At 47.8% G+C, this 19732-nt stretch overlaps 2 pseudogenes; both read right to left on the bottom strand.

Annotated features, from left to right (window-relative positions):
• Nucleotides 1-8624: 8624 nt before the first annotated feature.
• LOC129782982 (NADH-ubiquinone oxidoreductase chain 2-like) lies at nucleotides 8625-9665 on the bottom strand (annotated as a pseudogene).
• A 6770-nt stretch (nucleotides 9666-16435) lies between these two features.
• LOC129782981 (NADH-ubiquinone oxidoreductase chain 2-like) lies at nucleotides 16436-17476 on the bottom strand (annotated as a pseudogene).
• Nucleotides 17477-19732: the final 2256 nt, after the last annotated feature.

The raw sequence follows: 19732 nt of genomic DNA, 5'->3' as shown, positions 1-19732 counted from the left end.
CCAGGAGCTAAATGGGTTTGTTCAGACTTCGGAGTAACGCCTTGCCTATCCCTAAACGTGTTTAATCAATCTCAGTTTTGCGTACAGGTGATTATTGTTCCTCGTCTGATCTATCACACCTCTGAGGAGGTGTTACGCCACTTTGAAGGAGACCTGAATAGGCAAAAACGAGAGCCAATTACAGTGGTAACCCTAGCTACACTGCTGATAGCGGGCGGAGTTGGAGCAGGTACAGGCATAGCCTCCCTAGTAAAAGGTCAGGAATTACAAAGTTTGCAGATGGCTGTAGATGAGGATTTAACAAGAATAGAACAATCTATTAAAAATTTAGCCACTTCAGTGAAGTCTTTATCAGAAGTAGTGCTGCAAAATAGAAGAGGATTAGATCTATTGTTCTTAAAAGAAGGAGGGTTATGTGTAGCTCTCAAAGAGGAACGTTGTTCTTTTGCTGACCATACGGGAGTAGTCCTGGATGCCATGTCTGAACTCCGGAAAAGGTTGGAACAACGTAAAAAGAGTCTTGAGGCGGGCAGGTCATGGTATGAAAACTGGTTTAATATCTCACCTTGGCTAACCACTTTGTTGTCTGCTTTAGCAGGACCACTTATTATGTTGATTCTAGGACTGATATTTGGGCCTTGTATATTACGCTATATTTTACATTTTATTAAAGAACGGTTTGACATAGCTCAATTGCTTATTTTAACTACGAGGGCTGGGGCAAAGTATAAGAGTGTATCGATTAATGAGGATGAAGATTGTTGCGAATGCATTATGCCACATGAGAACTATGCCTATTGTAATTGTGAGGTATTACCTTGTGAGTGTTATGATAAATGTTGGGATTGTGGAAAAAGGTTTGTTCGCAGTGCCGAGAATGAAAGTAGAGTCTAATAAACAATAATAGGATAAAAAGAAAAAGGGGGGATTGTGAGAAACTATGGACTAGGGTATTGTTTATTAAGATTTATGTTAAGCCCAATGTAAAGGTCAGACAGTGTGAGAAACTATGGACTAGGGTATTGTTTATAAAGATTTATGTTAGGCCCAATGTAAAGGACAGACAGCAAAAGATATAAACAGCCACAAGGTACCGCTTGTGCAAGATAAGATAACCACCAGATGTCCAGGAACCGACAGAAACAGGACAAACTACCCCATATAAGGACATATGAGTGAGGGGTCAACTATGGGACAAAGGAGGAAGACTTCTTACTTCGGCCTCAACGACCACCAGAAGGCAGAAAACGACCCCCTAACAACAACTGAAGCATGCGCAGAGTACCTCCACTACCTCATGAACACGGGAGTAAAGATGTATAAAAAGGGACTGTTTGAACTGCTCAGGACGGCAGTTGGCGGAGCGCAGACTCCCCTGTCGTCCAGCGCTGGTTTTGCTCATATTCTACTTGCTATAATTAATAAAATTTTAATTGGATTATGATCCGTTGTGGTCTCAATTTATAACAGGGAAGAAACACGCCTCGCTCTGACAAGGGAACAATGGGCTCTGTAGATGCCACGGTATTTACTTGGACAGGCTCTCGTGTGGCACAGGTCTGCTCTCGCTGAACTCCAGGGGGAAGAGGCAAAATCCCCTGGCTCAACCCTACCCCACTGAGTCCTTCCCAGAGGCGGCTTTACTTCTTCATCAGCCTCTGAGCAGTGATAATCAAGGTGCCTTGCTTCCAGGTCTTTGCCTAGCAGACGGCGTCACCACAGTCCTTGCCTCGAAGTGAACAGGATGAAGGATCTGTACAAGGTGTCTGTGCGCATTCCCCCGGACAACGAGAAGAGCAACCCGATCAGAATTGAAGGAGACCCAAAGGGGGTCCCACAGGCCAAGAAAGAGCTGCTGGAATTCGCTTCCCGTATGGTGAGTGGGTAGGATGTGATGTTTGGGAGACTGCAGGGTTTGGGCTCTCGTGTTCCCTTGTAACCTTCTGGTGCGAGTGTGTGCCCCTTGCCCACGGAGCACTTGGATCTCAGGACAAGTGCAAGTTCCTCTTCACAAATGTCTTCCCCTGTTCCCTCGGGTAGCCCTTCTCTGTCAACGCAGAGTGAATTTGGTCTGGAGAAAAGAGGGACAGTGCTGGCAAGTAAACCGTCGGGCAGCAAACCGCTAAGTCAAAGTAGATGGCTCTCCGGCTGAACACTCAGTGTGCCCTCTGTTCCCGTCAGGAAAATGAACACGCTGCGGACCTAATCGTTGAGCAGAAATTCCACCGGACCGTCATTGGGCAGAAGGCTGAGCGGATCTGGGAAATCCGGGAGCAATTCCCAGAGGTAAGGCTTGGTAGGAGAGGAGGAATCCAGAGGGGTTATTTCCTACATGGGTAGTAGGCCTGTCGTCACAGAAGTCGTAACTTTAGTGGCTCTGTAGCGCAAGTGTCTGAGAAGATAGTTCTTTTAGCCAGAGGCCGCTAACACGGTTCCCCTTTTCTGAATGGGAAAAGGGCATGTGTAGGGTCCCCACAACCTTTGCATGTGTCTGACACAAGGGTTCTTGCTTTTGCTTGAGCTAACTATAAATGACCGCTCCTGCAGGTTATCATCAACTTCCCAGACCCTGCACACAAGAGTGACATCGTCCAACTCCGAGGTCCCAAAAACGAGGGGGAGAAGTGCACCGAGTACATGCAAAAGAGGGTGGCAGACCTGGTAAGGAGGTCTTCTGCCTGCACTTCCCTCCTACGTGCCTGGATAACCCTGGGGCAAAGCAGAGCTCTACTGGCTTGGGTAGAGCTAAAACACCTCAAGAGGAGGGAGCTGTCAACGCTGTTTTGGCTGAATGGAGGCAGGGGGTAGTACCTGTTATGGGAAGGCTATAGGGGAACGTCCTTGCCTTTGTTTAGTCTTACAAGTCCCTCGTATAGAGAACTTCCTTGGGTCTAAGCCTCTTTTCAAAAGCTCGTTTATCAGAGTTCCTGAAGTCGGGCCTCCCTTGCCACGACAGTGTAATCTTCAGTTCTCCCTTCCTTTCTCCCTTAGGTTGAAAACAGCTTTTCTATTTCTGTCCCCATCTGCAAACAGTTCCACAAGAACATCGTAGGGAAAGGAGGTGCCAACATCAAGAAGGTGAGATATTGCTCCTAACTCAAGTGCTCGTGATGATCACTGCCTGCAGCAAAATCCCACTGGATGCTCTCTCCTGCCCATTGGTGGTGTCCAATATAGCCTGCGAGGGTTTTTCTTCTGACATGGGACGCTTCTGAGATGATTTTTTTTTTTTTTTCCTTTGTGGCAGATCCGTAAAGAAAGCAACACCAAAATTGATCTCCCAGCAAAGAACAGCAACTCGGAGACAATTGTTATCACAGGCAAGAGGGCAAACTGTGAGGCTGCTCGCCACAGGATAACATCACTTTGGAAGGACCTACAGAAGATGTGCATGTGGCTCAGGAACCGATTGAAGCCATGCTCAAGGAACTGGTGAGCTGGAGTTACTAGTTCCAGTAAGAAACTGGGGGAAGAAGGGGCAACAGAGCAGAAGTGATGAGGTGTTTGTCACATCCATAGGATGTCTTGGCATGCTTAATCGAACTTGCAGGAGACAAATTGTGTAGCCAGGTGGATGACGCCCCTTGGTTATGAACCTCATCCATAGCATCCTTGAAAAGTCAGCATTAATTTTTTTGGTGCGGAGAAGGAAGGATTCTCTTGGTTATAGCTGGAGAGGCATAGAAGTCAGTCTTTTCAATGTTTCATGAGCACAATGCTCTCTTCTCAAAGCAGAGGAATGCTTGTGCTCTGCTGAAGAGCAGAAGTGCTTGTAGCTGACCGCTGGTGAGTCAGTGCCAATACTGGCAGTAGGCAGTTACTTAGGGCACGAGACAGAAGCGGTGGCCTGTCCTACCTGGCCCTAGATATTATAATATAAAATAATGTACATACATACATATATAGATAGATATAAAAAATATAATTCTTTTTAGATCCACGGGACGGATTACGCAATAATCAAGGCTGACCACCAATTCCACCGACACCTCATTGGCAAGAAAGCAGCTAAACGGTAAGTGGAGTGCCTTTCTAGTCCTTCCCATGCTCACACTCTTCGTGTTTAGTAGATGGTATCAGGGGCTCTGTAGCTCACCCCGTGTGCTGTCTCCATCACATTTCCTCTGCTTTTCTGGAGTGGTGGTGGTACAAGGAGAGAAATGGGCCGTCAGGCCTTGCGATGGCTTTAACGGGTGAAAGTACCTTGGGAGCCTGAACAGTAGTGGAATTACTTTGATGTGTCCTGGAGGAATTTATTTTTTTTTTTTTTTTCCACACGTTGCTCTGTGCGAATGACATTTTAGCAGCCAGTTGTGGGTGGTGGAAATGTGCTTGGTGAGCTTCTCCCTGTAGAGGAATGAAGGTGGTGGGTTGATTAGCATTGATAACACGCAGCTGTGGCCTTGCCTCAGAGGCAGTGGGTTGATTGACATGGACGATGTGCAGGTGTAGCTGGTTCCCGCTAAGGGGTTAAATAGCCCTGTGGCTTGTGGGAGAGGGTGTCAGCTGGAGGAGGAGCAGTGTGGTCTGGCCTCTGGAGGAAGGTGCTACAGCACCGGCAGTAGAATATGGCCAACGCTAAAGCCTTGTTGCGGTCTGCTAGTTTGATAGCACTGCAACGTGTCCCCAGCCAAGAGTTTGGGGTAGAAAGGAACGATTATCCTCTGCTCTAAATGTGATACTGTTTGGGGAAGAAACACGCCTCGCTCTGACAAGGGAACAATGGGCTCTGTAGATGCCACGGTATTTACTTGGACAGGCTCTCGTGTGGCACAGGTCTGCTCTCGCTGAACTCCAGGGGGAAGAGGCAATTTCCCCTGGCTCAACCCTACCCCACTGAGCCCTTCCCAGAGGCGGCTTTACTTCTTCAACAGCCTCTGAGCAGCGATAATCAAGGTGCCTTGCTTCCAGGTCTTTGCCTAGCAGACGGCGTCACCACAGTCCTTGCCTCGAAGTGAACAGGATGAAGGATCTGTACAAGGTATCTGTGCGCATTCCCCCGGACAACGAGAAGAGCAACCCGATCAGAATTGAAGGAGACCCACAGGGGGTCCCACAGGCCAAGAAAGAGCTGCTGGAACTCGCTTCCCGTAGGGTGAGTGGGTAGGACGTGATGTTTGGGAGACTGCAGGGTTTGGGCTCTCGTGTTCCCTTGTAACCTTCTGGTGCGAGTGTGTGCCCCTTGCCCACGGAGCACTTGGATCTCATGACAAGTGCAAGTTCCTCTTCACAAATGTCTTCCCCTGTTCCCTCGGGTAGCCCTTCTCTGTCAACGCAGAGTGAATTTGGTCTGGAGAAAAGAGGGACAGTGCTGGCAAGTAAACCGTCGGGCAGCAAACCGCTAAGTCAAAGTAGATGGCTCTCCGGCTGAACACTCAGTGTGCCCTCTGTTCCCGTCAGGAAAATCAACACGCTGCGGACCTAATCGTTGAGCAGAAATTCCACCGGACCATCACTGGGCAGAAGGCTGAGCGGGTCTGGGAAATCCGGGAGCAATTCCCAGAGGTAAGGCTTTGTAGGAGAGGAGGAATCCAGAGGGGTTCTTTCCTACATGGGTAGTAGGCCTGTCGTCACAGAAGTCGTAACTTTAGTGGCTCTGTAGCGCAAGTGTCTGAGAAGATAGTTCTTTTAGCCAGAGGCCGCTAACACGGTTCCCCTTTTCTGAATGGGAAAAGGGCATGTGTAGGATCCCCCCAACCTTTGCATGTGTCTGACACAAGGGTTCTTGCTTTTGCTTGAGCTAACTATAAATGACCGCTCCTGCAGGTTATCATCAACTTCCCAGACCCTGCACACAAGAGTGACATCGTCCAACTCCGAGGTCCCAAAAACGAGGTGGAGAAGTGCACCGAGTACATGCAAAAGAGGGTGGCAGACCTGGTAAGGAGGTCTTCTGCCTGCACTTCCCTCCTACGTGCCTGGATAACCCTGGGGCAAAGCAGAGCTCTACTGGCTTGGGTAGAGCTAAAACACCTCAAGAGGAGGGAGCTGTCGACGCTCTTTTGGCTGAATGGAGGCAGGGGGTAGTACCTGTTATGGGAAGGCTATAGGGGAACGTCCTTGCCTTTGTTTAGTCTTACAAGTCCCTCGTATAGAGAACTTCCTTGGGTCTAAGCCTCTTTTCAAAAGCTCGTTTATCAGAGTTCCTGAAGTCGGGCCTCCCTTGCCACGACAGTGTAATCTTCAGTTCTCCCTTCCTGCCTCCCTTAGGTTGAAAACAGCTTTTCTATTTCTGTCCCCATCTGCAAACAGTTCCACAAGAACATCGTAGGGAAAGGAGGTGCCAACATCAAGAAGGTGAGATATTGCTCCTAACTCAAGTGCTCGTGATGATCACTGCCTGCAGCAAAATCCCACTGGATGCTCTCTCCTGCCCATTGGTGGTGTCCAATATAGCCTGCGAGGGTTTTTCTTCTGACATGGGACGCTTCTGAGATGATTTTTTTTTTTTTTTCCTTTGTGGCAGATCCGTAAAGAAAGCAACACCAAAATTGATCTCCCAGCAAAGAACAGCAACTCGGAGACAATTGTTATCACAGGCAAGAGGGCAAACTGTGAGGCTGCTCGCCACAGGATAACATCACTTTGGAAGGACCTACAGAAGATGTGCATGTGGCTCAGGAACCGATTGAAGCCATGCTCAAGGAACTGGTGAGCTGGAGTTACTAGTTCCAGTAAGAAACTGGGGGAAGAAGGGGCAACAGAGCAGAGGTGATGAGGTGTTTGTCACATCCATAGGATGTCTTGGCATGCTTAATCGAACTTGCAGGAGACAAATTGTGTGGCCAGGTGGATGACACCCCTTGGTTATGAACCTCATCCATAGCATCCTTGAAAAGTCAGCATTAATTTTTTTGGTGCGGAGAAGGAAGGATTCTCTTGGTTATAGCTGGAGAGGCATAGAAGTCAGTCTTTTCAATGTTTCATGAGCACAATGCTCTCTTCTCAAAGCAGAGGAATGCTTGTGCTCTGCTTAAGAGCAGAAGTGCTTGTAGCTGACCGCTGGTGAGTCAGTGCCAATACTGGCAGTAGGCAGTTACTTAGGGCACGAGACAGAAGCGGTGGCCTGTCCTACCTGGCCCTATATAATATATATATGTATGTATGTGCGTACAATATTATATATATATAAAATTCTGTTTAGATCCACGGGATGGATTACGCAGTAATCAAGGCTGACCACCAATTCCACCGACACCTCATTGGCAAGTGTGAAGAGGAAGATGAAGCCCAAGGCTCACAGTATCGGTGGATCTCATTTGATGGTGCCTCCGTGTGGTGTGGCTAGTCAGCTGAATACCTGAATGCCGGATGGGATGGCGATGATTATAGTGGCGGAGATGAAGTATGCTCGGCTGTCTACGTCTATTCCTACAGTGAATATGTGGTGGGCTCATATGACAAAGCCCAGGAATCCAATCGATAGTATAGCTCAGACTATTCCTATGTAGCCGAATGGTTCTTTTTTGCCTGCGTAATACGTTACAACATGTGAGATGATTCCAAAGCCGGGAAGGATTAAGATGTAAACTTCCTGGTGGCCAAAGAATCAGAACAGGTGCTGGTAGAGAATGGGGTTTCCCCCTCCAGCGGGGTCAAAGAAAAGTGTTTAGGTTTCGGTCGGTCAGTAGTATGGTGATGCCGGCGGCCAGGACTGGAAGTGAGGGCAATAGGAGTACGGATCATACGAATAGGGGAGTTGGATATTGCGATAAGGCAGGGGGGGTTATGTTAATGGCTGTTGTGTTAAAGTTGATGGCCCCTAAGATGGAAGACACACCTGCGAGGTGTAGGGAGAAGATGGCTAGGTCTACTGAGGCGCCAGCATGGGCTAGGTTGCCTGCTAGGGGCGGGTATATGGTTCATCCTGTTCCGACTCCAGCTTCTACTGTGGAGGACGCTAGGAGCAGTAGGAAGGACGGAGGAAGTAGTTCAGAAACTGATGTTGTTTATGCGGGGGAATGCTATGTCTGGGGCTCCAATTATAAGGGGGACTAGTCAGTTTCCAAACCCTTCGATTATAATGGCTATAACTGTGAAGAAGATTCTTACGAAGGCATGGGCGGTGATGATGACATTGTAGATTTGGTCGTCTCCTAGGAGAGTTCCTGGTTGGCCAAGTTCTGCTCGAATAAGGAGGCTGAGGGCGGTACTCGGCTATGCCTGCCCATGCTCCGAAGAGTAGCTATAGGGTGCCGATGTCATTGTGGTTTGTTGAAACTAGTCATCGGTTGATGAAGGTCACGGGTCAGATGGCTGAGTGTTTAGGCGTTAGGCTGTAGTCCTTTTTACAGAGGTTGAATTCCTCTTCTTATCGACTCTGTGGTGAAGTTCATGTTGAGTTGCAAACTCATTGATGTACGCTGAGAGTGTGCCGGAGTCTGGTAGACAGAAGCTTGTTGGTTTGAGCGTCTAGCTGTTAATTAGAAGTTTATGGGATCGAGGCCCGTCTGTCTAGGCTTATCGTGGAGGCCCTAGCTGCATTAGAGTATCTGCGTTGCATTTAGATGGTGCAGGTTTAGTGTCCTGCGGGCCTTAGTGGTGTGGGCAGAAACTAAGAGGATTTAACTCTTAGTTAAGGCTTTGAAGGCCTTCGGTTTGGTAGGCAGGGGATCCTAAGTTTCTTAGGTAACGGTCAGGATTGCGGGAGAAGGGGGGAGAAGGAGGACTGACAGAGAAATTAAGGTAGCAATTGGTGTGCCTGTGGATTTGTTATTGTATCATTGTTTTATGAAGCTTGTAGTGTTTGGTGGGAGTGTGATTGTGGAGCAATATGCAAGGCGTAGGTAGAAAAATAAACCTAGTAGGGAGAGTATTGAAATAATTATGGCTGCGGTTGATATCTCTTGCTTAGTTAGTTCCTGGATAATGAGTCATTTTGGTAAAAAGCCAGTGAGTGGGGGCAGGCCGGCTAGGGATAGTAGTGCTAGCGTCAAGGATGCGTTTAGTGATGGTATTTTTGTTCAGGAGGTTATTATTGTGGATAGTTTTGAGGAGTTGGTTGTGTTGAGGGCTAAGAAAATGGAGGCGGTTCTTAAGGAGTATGGGTAGAAGGTTATTAATGTTAGCTTGGGGTTGTATATGAGGATGATGGTTATTCAGCCTAGGTGGGCGATCGATGAGAAAGCTAGGACTTTTCGGATTTGTATTTGGTTGAGTCCTGTTGGCCCTCCGATGGCTGCGGATGCAATGGCCACGGTTGTCAGTAGGAGTGGGTTCAGTGAGGGGGCAGTTAAGAAAAGAAGAGTGAGTGGGGGGACTTTTATTCATGTAGAGACGAGTAGGGCAGTGGTTATAGGTGAGCCTCGTATGACCTCTGGACATCAGAAGTGAAAGGGTACTAGGCCTAGTTTTATTGCGACTGCTGTAGTTAGTAGTAGGGAGGCTGTTGGGTGGCTTAGTCGCGGAATGTCTCATTGTCCGGTGAACTGTGCGTTGATTGTGCTTGAGAAGAGGATTAATGCGGAGGCGGTTGCTTGGACGAGAAAGTATTTGATCGCAGCTTCCATAGCTCGAGGGTGGTGTGATTTTGAAAGGAAGGGGATAATGGCAAGGGTGTTGATTTCTAGGCCAGGCCAGGCTAGCAGTCAGTGGTTGCTTGAAATTGTGATGGTTGTTCCTAGTAGAAGGCTTAAGGAGAACGTTAGTTTTGTGACGGGGCTCATTTAGTAGAGGAAGAGGTTAAACCATCATTTTCGGGGTATGGGCCCGATAGCTTTTGTTTAGCTGACCCTACTGGGAAGTAATATAAGGGGAGTATGGAGCGCTTTGATCTCTTCTGTGCAGGTTCAATTCCTGTCTTCCTAAGGTTTTCAACGGAGACAATGGGATTCGGACATAGAGACGGTCTCCGGTTCACCTCAAACAGGAGAACTGAATGCAGTTGTTCGTGTTTTCCGAGAATGGAATGTACCGCTCCACCTTGTTACTGATTCTGCTTATGTTGCAGGTATTGTTCCACGAGCTGAAGCTTCTGTGCTGCGGAGTGTTTCGCATTCACAACCCTTTACCCTGTTACAGGAACTTATTTTCCTTTTGGACTCTCGATCTGCGCCTTATTTTGTTATGCATATTAGGTCTCATACCTCGCTACCTGGTTTTCCTGCAGTAGGCAATCGACGAGCTGACCTATTGCCGTGACCAGTTCAAGTACTGCCAGACCGTATTGCACAAGCTAAGCGAAGTCACTCTTTTTTTCCATCGAAACGCTGGAGCTCTTAAGCGACAGTTTGGCCTTGCTGCTCAACAAGCATCAAATATTATTGCTGTCTGTCCCGATTGTCAAAAACATTCTTTCCCATCAGTTGCTGCAGGAGTTAATCCTAGAGGATTACAAAGCCTACCGTTAGGGCAAACAGATGTCACGCATGATTCTGAATTTGGTAGCCTTAAATATATCCACTCTTCCATTGATACATTTTCAGGTGCCTTGGTTGCCTCGTGTCACACAGGAGAAAAGGCACGAGCTGTTCGTAGACATTTAATGCGTGCTTTTGCTGCTTTAGGTATCCCCTTAAGCTGGACCGTTATCGGTCTTTATCTTTACGTTTCAACAACTGTAAAAACCTCTTTTGCCCTATGGGGTAGAACTCATATTACCGGCATTGCTCATTCCCCCACCGGTCGATCTCTCATTGAAGGGTCTCATCGGTCTCTGAAACGTTTATGACAACAACAAAAAGGGGGAATGGGCATGGCTATTCCCGAGGAACGGTTACAGAAAGCGTTGTATGTTTTTAATTTTTTGAATTGTTCTTGAATAGATAACGACCCACCGATAGGTCGACGTTTCACTGCAGCTACCTCCGTTGAGGCACGGGTTAAAGGCCCGGTATCGGTCCGAGATGCAGAAACAGGTAAAATTATGGGACCATATCCTCTTGTTACACGGGGAAAAGGTTATGCTTGTGTCTCTACAGAAAAAGGACCTAGATGGATCCCAGCGAAGAATGTAAGACCTTTCCGTGAACCTTTACCGCAGGCAGCTGATACCGACACCGACGCTACAGAATGAAATAAAAACTGTGTGAGGATGACTGTTTTGCATTAATGTTAGCTACCCAAAATCAGGACATAGGATATAGATTTCGCTTTTTACAGCGCCTAGAACGAGCACTATCACCCTGGATCAAGCCACTGAACAGAGGTAATACTCTCGGACCAAGCGGGGGAACGGGACGACTCATTGTCCATGGAACGATGATTCCATTGACACTGATAAGGGGAAGGGAGGATTCATAATGAGAGAACAACTAGGTATTATGAAGGAGAACAGGAGCTGGGGGAAGAAGGGGCAACAGAGCAGAGGTGATGAGGTGTTTGTCACATCCATAGGATGTCTTGGCATGCTTAATCGAACTTGCAGGAGACAAATTGTGTGGCCAGGTGGATGACACCCCTTGGTTATGAACCTCATCCATAGCATCCTTGAAAAGTCAGCATTAATTTTTTTGGTGCGGAGAAGGAAGGATTCTCTTGGTTATAGCTGGAGAGGCATAGAAGTCAGTCTTTTCAATGTTTCATGAGCACAATGCTCTCTTCTCAAAGCAGAGGAATGCTTGTGCTCTGCTGAAGAGCAGAAGTGCTTGTAGCTGACCGCTGGTGAGTCAGTGCCAATACTGGCAGTAGGCAGTTACTTAGGGCACGAGACAGAAGCGGTGGCCTGTCCTACCTGGCCCTAGATATTATAAAATAATGTACATACATACATATATAGATAGATATAAAAAATATAATTCTTTTTAGATCCACGGGACGGATTACGCAATAATCAAGGCTGACCACCAATTCCACCGACACCTCATTGGCAAGAAAGCAGCTAAACGGTAAGTGGAGTGCCTTTCTAGTCCTTCCCATGCTCACACTCTTCGTGTTTAGGAGATGGTATCAGGGGCTCTGTAGCTCACCCAGTGTGCTGTCTCCATCACATTTCCTCTGCTTTTCTGGAGTGGTGGTGGTACAAGGAGAGAAATGGGCCGTCAGGCCTTGCGATGGCTTTAACGGGTGAAAGTACCTTGGGAGCCTGAACAGTAGTGGAATTACTTTGATGTGTCCTGGAGGAATTTTTTTTTTTTTTTTTTTTTTCCACATGTTGCTCTGTGCGAATGACATTTTAGCAGCCAGTTGTGGGTGGTGGAAATGTGCTTGGTGAGCTTCTCCCTGTAGAGGAATGAAGGCGGTGGGTTGATTAGCATTGATAACACGCAGCTGTGGCCTTGCCTCAGAGGCAGTGGGTTGATTGACATGGACGATGTGCAGGTGTAGCTGGTTCCCGCTAAGGGGTTAAATAGCCCTGTGGCTTGTGGGAGAGGGTGTCAGCTGGAGGAGGAGCAGTGTGGTCTGGCCTCTGGAGGAAGGTGCTACAGCACCGGCAGTAGAATATGGCCAACGCTAAAGCCTTGTTGCGGTCTGCTAGTTTGATAGCACTGCAACGTGTCCCCAGCCAAGAGTTTGGGGTAGAAAGGAACGATTATCCTCTGCTCTAAATGTGATACTGTTTGGGGAAGAAACACGCCTCGCTCTGACAAGGGAACAATGGGCTCTGTAGATGCCACGGTATTTACTTGGACAGGCTCTCGTGTGGCACAGGTCTGCTCTCGCTGAACTCCAGGGGGAAGAGGCAATTTCCCCTGGCTCAACCCTACCCCACCGAGCTCTTCCCAGAGGCGGCTTTACTTCTTCAACAGCCTCTGAGCAGTGATAATCAAGGTGCCTTGCTTCCAGGTCTTTGCCTAGCAGACGGCGTCACCACAGTCCTTGCCTCGAAGTTAACAGGATGGAGGATCTGTACAAGGTGTCTGTGCGCATTCCCCCGGACAACGAGAAGAGCAACCCGATCAGAATTGAAGGAGACCCACAGGGGGTCCCACAGGCCAAGAAAGAGCTGCTGGAACTCGCTTCCCGTAGGGTGAGTGGGTAGGACGTGATGTTTGGGAGACTGCAGGGTTTGGGCTCTCGTGTTCCCTTGTAACCTTCTGGTGCGAGTGTGTGCCCCTTGCCCACGGAGCACTTGGATCTCAGGACAAGTGCAAGTTCCTCTTCACAAATGTCTTCCCCTCTTCCCTCGGGTAGCCCTTCTCTGTCAACGCAGAGTGAATTTGGTCTGGAGAAAAGAGCGACAGTGCTGGCAAGTAAACCGTCGGGCAGCAAACCGCTAAGTCAAAGTAGATGGCTCTCCGGCTGAACACTCAGTGTGCCCTCTGTTCCCGTCAGGAAAATCAACACGCTGCGGACCTAATCGTTGAGCAGAAATTCCACCGGACCATCACTGGGCAGAAGGCTGAGCGGGTCTGGGAAATCCGGGAGCAATTCCCAGAGGTAGGGCTTTGTAGGAGAGGAGGAATCCAGAGGGGTTATTTCCTACATGGGTAGTAGGCCTGTCGTCACAGAAGTCGTAACTTTAGTGGCTCTGTAGCGCAAGTGTCTGAGAAGATAGTTCTTTTAGCCAGAGGCCGCTAACACGGTTCCCCTTTTCTGAATGGGAAAAGGGCATGTGTAGGGTCCCCCCAACCTTTGCATGTGTCTGACACAAGGGTTCTTGCTTTTGCTTGAGCTAACTATAAATGACCGCTCCTGCAGGTTATCATCAACTTCCCAGACCCTGCACACAAGAGTGACATCGTCCAACTCCGAGGTCCCAAAAACGAGGGGGAGAAGTGCACCGAGTACATGCAAAAGACGGTGGCAGACCTGGTAAGGAGGTCTTCTGCCTGCACTTCCCTCCTACGTGCCTGGATAACCCTGGGGCAAAGCAGAGCTCTACTGGCTTGGGTAGAGCTAAAACACCTCAAGAGGAGGGAGCTGTCGACGCTCTTTTGGCTGAATGGAGGCAGGGGGTAGTACCTGTTATGGGAAGGCTATAGGGGAACGTCCTTGCCTTTGTTTAGTCTTACAAGTCCCTCGTATAGAGAACTTCCTTGGGTCTAAGCCTCTTTTCAAAAGCTCGTTTATCAGAGTTCCTGAAGTCGGGCCTCCCTTGCCACGACAGTGTAATCTTCAGTTCTCCCTTCCTGCCTCCCTTAGGTTGAAAACAGCTTTTCTATTTCTGTCCCCATCTGCAAACAGTTCCACAAGAACATCGTAGGGAAAGGAGGTGCCAACATCAAGAAGGTGAGATATTGCTCCTAACTCAAGTGCTCGTGATGATCACTGCCTGCAGCAAAATCCCACTGGATGCTCTCTCCTGCCCATTGGTGGTGTCCAATATAGCCTGCGAGGGTTTTTCTTCTGACATGGGACGCTTCTGAGATGATTTTTTTTTTTTTTCCTTTGTGGCAGATCCGTAAAGAAAGCAACACCAAAATTGATCTCCCAGCAAAGAACAGCAACTCGGAGACAATTGTTATCACAGGCAAGAGGGCAAACTGTGAGGCTGCTCGCCACAGGATAACATCACTTTGGAAGGACCTACAGAAGATGTGCATGTGGCTCAGGAACCGATTGAAGCCATGCTCAAGGAACTGGTGAGCTGGAGTTACTAGTTCCAGTAAGAAACTGGGGGAAGAAGGGGCAACAGAGCAGAGGTGATGAGGTGTTTGTCACATCCATAGGATGTCTTGGCATGCTTAATCGAACTTGCAGGAGACAAATTGTGTGGCCAGGTGGATGACACCCCTTGGTTATGAAGCTCATCCATAGCATCCTTGAAAAGTCAGCATTAATTTTTTTGGTGCGGAGAAGGAAGGATTCTCTTGGTTATAGCTGGAGAGGCATAGAAGTCAGTCTTTTCAATGTTTCATGAGCACAATGCTCTCTTCTCAAAGCAGAGGAATGCTTGTGCTCTGCTGAAGAGCAGAAGTGCTTGTAGCTGACCGCTGGTGAGTCAGTGCCAATACTGGCAGTAGGCAGTTACTTAGGGCACGAGACAGAAGCGGTGGCCTGTCCTACCTGGCCCTATATAATATATATATGTATGTATGTGCGTACAATATTATATATATATAAAATTCTTTTTAGATCCACGGGATGGATTACGCAGTAATCAAGGCTGACCACCAATTCCACCGACACCTCATTGGCAAGTGTGAAGAGGAAGATGAAGCCCAAGGCTCACAGTATCGGTGGATCTCATTTGATGGTGCCTCCGTGTGGTGTGGCTAGTCAGCTGAATACCTGAATGCCGGATGGGATGGCGATGATTATAGTGGCGGAGATGAAGTATGCTCGGCTGTCTACGTCTATTCCTACAGTGAATATGTGGTGGGCTCATATGACAAAGCCCAGGAATCCAATCGATAGTATAGCTCAGACTATTCCTATGTAGCCGAATGGTTCTTTTTTGCCTGCGTAATACGTTACAACATGTGAGATGATTCCAAAGCCGGGAAGGATTAAGATGTAAACTTCCTGGTGGCCAAAGAATCAGAACAGGTGCTGGTAGAGAATGGGGTTTCCCCCTCCAGCGGGGTCAAAGAAAAGTGTTTAGGTTTCGGTCGGTCAGTAGTATGGTGATGCCGGCGGCCAGGACTGGAAGTGAGGGCAATAGGAGTACGGATCATACGAATAGGGGAGTTGGATATTGCGATAAGGCAGGGGGGGTTATGTTAATGGCTGTTGTGTTAAAGTTGATGGCCCCTAAGATGGAAGACACACCTGCGAGGTGTAGGGAGAAGATGGCTAGGTCTACTGAGGCGCCAGCATGGGCTAGGTTGCCTGCTAGGGGCGGGTATATGGTTCATCCTGTTCCGACTCCAGCTTCTACTGTGGAGGACGCTAGGAGCAGTAGGAAGGACGGAGGAAGTAGTTCAGAAACTGATGTTGTTTATGCGGGGGAATGCTATGTCTGGGGCTCCAATTATAAGGGGGACTAGTCAGTTTCCAAACCCTTCGATTATAATGGCTATAACTGTGAAGAAGATTCTTACGAAGGCATGGGCGGTGATGATGACATTGTAGATTTGGTCGTCTCCTAGGAGAGTTCCTGGTTGGCCAAGTTCTGCTCGAATAAGGAGGCTGAGGGCGGTACTCGGCTATGCCTGCCCATGCTCCGAAGAGTAGCTATAGGGTGCCGATGTCATTGTGGTTTGTTGAAACTAGTCATCGGTTGATGAAGGTCACGGGTCAGATGGCTGAGTGTTTAGGCGTTAGGCTGTAGTCCTTTTTACAGAGGTTGAATTCCTCTTCTTATCGACTCTGTGGTGAAGTTCATGTTGAGTTGCAAACTCATTGATGTACGCTGAGAGTGTGCCGGAGTCTGGTAGACAGAAGCTTGTTGGTTTGAGCGTCTAGCTGTTAATTAGAAGTTTATGGGATCGAGGCCCGTCTGTCTAGGCTTATCGTGGAGGCCCTAGCTGCATTAGAGTATCTGAGTTGCATTTAGATGGTGCAGGTTTAGTGTCCTGCGGGCCTTAGTGGTGTGGGCAGAAACTAAGAGGATTTAACTCTTAGTTAAGGCTTTGAAGGCCTTCGGTTTGGTAGGCAGGGGATCCTAAGTTTCTTAGGTAACGGTCAGGATTGCGGGAGAAGGGGGGAGAAGGAGGACTGACAGAGAAATTAAGGTAGCAATTGGTGTGCCTGTGGATTTGTTATTGTATCATTGTTTTATGAAGCTTGTAGTGTTTGGTGGGAGTGTGATTGTGGAGCAATATGCAAGGCGTAGGTAGAAAAATAAACCTAGTAGGGAGAGTATTGAAATAATTATGGCTGCGGTTGATATCTCTTGCTTAGTTAGTTCCTGGATAATGAGTCATTTTGGTAAAAAGCCAGTGAGTGGGGGCAGGCCGGCTAGGGATAGTAGTGCTAGCGTCAAGGATGCGTTTAGTGATGGTATTTTTGTTCAGGAGGTTATTATTGTGGATAGTTTTGAGGAGTTGGTTGTGTTGAGGGCTAAGAAAATGGAGGCGGTTCTTAAGGAGTATGGGTAGAAGGTTATTAATGTTAGCTTGGGGTTGTATATGAGGATGATGGTTATTCAGCCTAGGTGGGCGATCGATGAGAAAGCTAGGACTTTTCGGATTTGTGTTTGGTTGAGTCCTGTTGGCCCTCCGATGGCTGCGGATGCAATGGCCACGGTTGTCAGTAGGAGTGGGTTCAGTGAGGGGGCAGTTAAGAAAAGAAGAGTGAGTGGGGGGAGTTTTATTCATGTAGAGACGAGTAGGGCAGTGGTTATAGGTGAGCCTCGTATGACCTCTGGACATCAGAAGTGAAAGGGTACTAGGCCTAGTTTTATTGCGACTGCTGTAGTTAGTAGTAGGGAGGCTGTTGGGTGGCTTAGTCGCGGAATGTCTCATTGTCCGGTGAACTGTGCGTTGATTGTGCTTGAGAAGAGGATTAATGCGGAGGCGGTTGCTTGGACGAGAAAGTATTTGATCGCAGCTTCCATAGCTCGAGGGTGGTGTGATTTTGAAAGGAAGGGGATAATGGCAAGGGTGTTGATTTCTAGGCCAGGCCAGGCTAGCAGTCAGTGGTTGCTTGAAATTGTGATGGTTGTTCCTAGTAGAAGGCTTAAGGAGAACGTTAGTTTTGTGACGGGGCTCATTTAGTAGAGGAAGAGGTTAAACCATCATTTTCGGGGTATGGGCCCGATAGCTTTTGTTTAGCTGACCCTACTGGGAAGTAATATAAGGGGAGTATGGAGCGCTTTGATCTCTTCTGTGCAGGTTCAATTCCTGTCTTCCTAAGGTTTTCAACGGAGACAATGGGATTCGGACATAGAGACGGTCTCCGGTTCACCTCAAACAGGAGAACTGAATGCAGTTGTTCGTGTTTTCCGAGAATGGAATGTACCGCTCCACCTTGTTACTGATTCTGCTTATGTTGCAGGTATTGTTCCACGAGCTGAAGCTTCTGTGCTGCGGAGTGTTTCGCATTCACAACCCTTTACCCTGTTACAGGAACTTATTTTCCTTTTGGACTCTCGATCTGCGCCTTATTTTGTTATGCATATTAGGTCTCATACCTCGCTACCTGGTTTTCCTGCAGAAGGCAATCGACGAGCTGACCTATTGCCGTGACCAGTTCAAGTACTGCCAGACCGTATTGCACAAGCTAAGCGAAGTCACTCTTTTTTTCCATCGAAACGCTGGAGCTCTTAAGCGACAGTTTGGCCTTGCTGCTCAACAAGCATCAAGTATTATTGCTGTCTGTCCCGATTGTCAAAAACATTCTTTCCCATCAGTTGCTGCAGGAGTTAATCCTAGAGGATTACAAAGCCTACCGTTAGGGCAAACAGATGTCACGCATGATTCTGAATTTGGTAGCCTTAAATATATCCACTCTTCCATTGATACATTTTCAGGTGCCTTGGTTGCCTCGTGTCACACAGGAGAAAAGGCACGAGCTGTTCGTAGACATTTAATGCGTGCTTTTGCTGCTTTAGGTATCCCCTTAAGCTGGACCGTTATCGGTCTTTATCTTTACGTTTCAACAACTGTAAAAACCTCTTTTGCCCTATGGGGTAGAACTCATATTACCGGCACTGCTCATTCCCCCACCGGTCGATCTCTCATTGAAGGGTCTCGTCGGTCTCTGAAACGTTTATGACAACAACAAAAAGGGGGAATGGGCATGGCTATTCCCGAGGAACGGTTACAGAAAGCGTTGTATGTTTTTAATTTTTTGAATTGTTCTTTAATAGATAACGACCCACCGATAGGTCGACGTTTCACTGCAGCTACCTCCGTCGAGGCACGGGTTAAAGGCCCGGTATCGGTCCGAGATGCAGAAACAGGTAAAATTATGGGACCATATCCTCTTGTTACACGGGGAAAAGGTTATGCTTGTGTCTCTACAGAAAAAGGACCTAGATGGATCCCAGCGAAGAATGTCAGACCTTTCCGTGAACCTTTACCGCAGGCAGCTGATACCGACACCGACGCTACAGAATGAAATAAAAACTGTGTGAGGATTACTGTTTTGCCTTAATGTTAGCTACCCAAAATCAGGACATAGGATATAGATTTCGCTCTTTACAGCGCCTAGAACGAGCACTATCACCCTGGATCAAGCCACTGAACAGAGGTAATACTCTCGGACCAAGCGGGGGAACGGGACGACTCATTGTCCATGGAACGATGATTCCATTGACACTGATAAGGGGAAGGGAGGATTCATAATGAGAGAACAACTAGGTATTATGAAGGAGAACAGGAGCTGGGGGAAGAAGGGGCAACAGAGCAGAGGTGATGAGGTGTTTGTCACATCCATAGGATGTCTTGGCATGCTTAATCGAACTTGCAGGAGACAAATTGTGTGGCCAGGTGGATGACACCCCTTGGTTATGAACCTCATCCATAGCATCCTTGAAAAGTCAGCATTAATTTTTTTGGTGCGGAGAAGGAAGGATTCTCTTGGTTATAGCTGGAGAGGCATAGAAGTCAGTCTTTTCAATGTTTCATGAGCACAATGCTCTCTTCTCAAAGCAGAGGAATGCTTGTGCTCTGCTGAAGAGCAGAAGTGCTTGTAGCTGACCGCTGGTGAGTCAGTGCCAATACTGGCAGTAGGCAGTTACTTAGGGCACGAGACAGAAGCGGTGGCCTGTCCTACCTGGCCCTATATATTATAATATAAAATAATGTACATACATACAAATATAGATAGATATAAAAAATATAATTCTTTTTAGATCCACGGGACGGATTACGCAATAATCAAGGCTGACCACCAATTCCACCGACACCTCATTGGCAAGAAAGCAGCTAAACGGTAAGTGGAGTGCCTTTCTAGTCCTTCCCATGCTCACACTCTTCGTGTTTAGGAGATGGTATCAGGGGCTCTGTAGCTCACCCAGTGTGCT

Source organism: Falco peregrinus, chromosome 21, assembly GCF_023634155.1.
Source record: "Falco peregrinus isolate bFalPer1 chromosome 21, bFalPer1.pri, whole genome shotgun sequence".
Taxonomy (NCBI): domain Eukaryota; kingdom Metazoa; phylum Chordata; class Aves; order Falconiformes; family Falconidae; genus Falco; species Falco peregrinus.
Note: the sequence above shows the minus strand (reverse complement) of the source record. Positions and strands in the feature narration are given on the sequence as shown.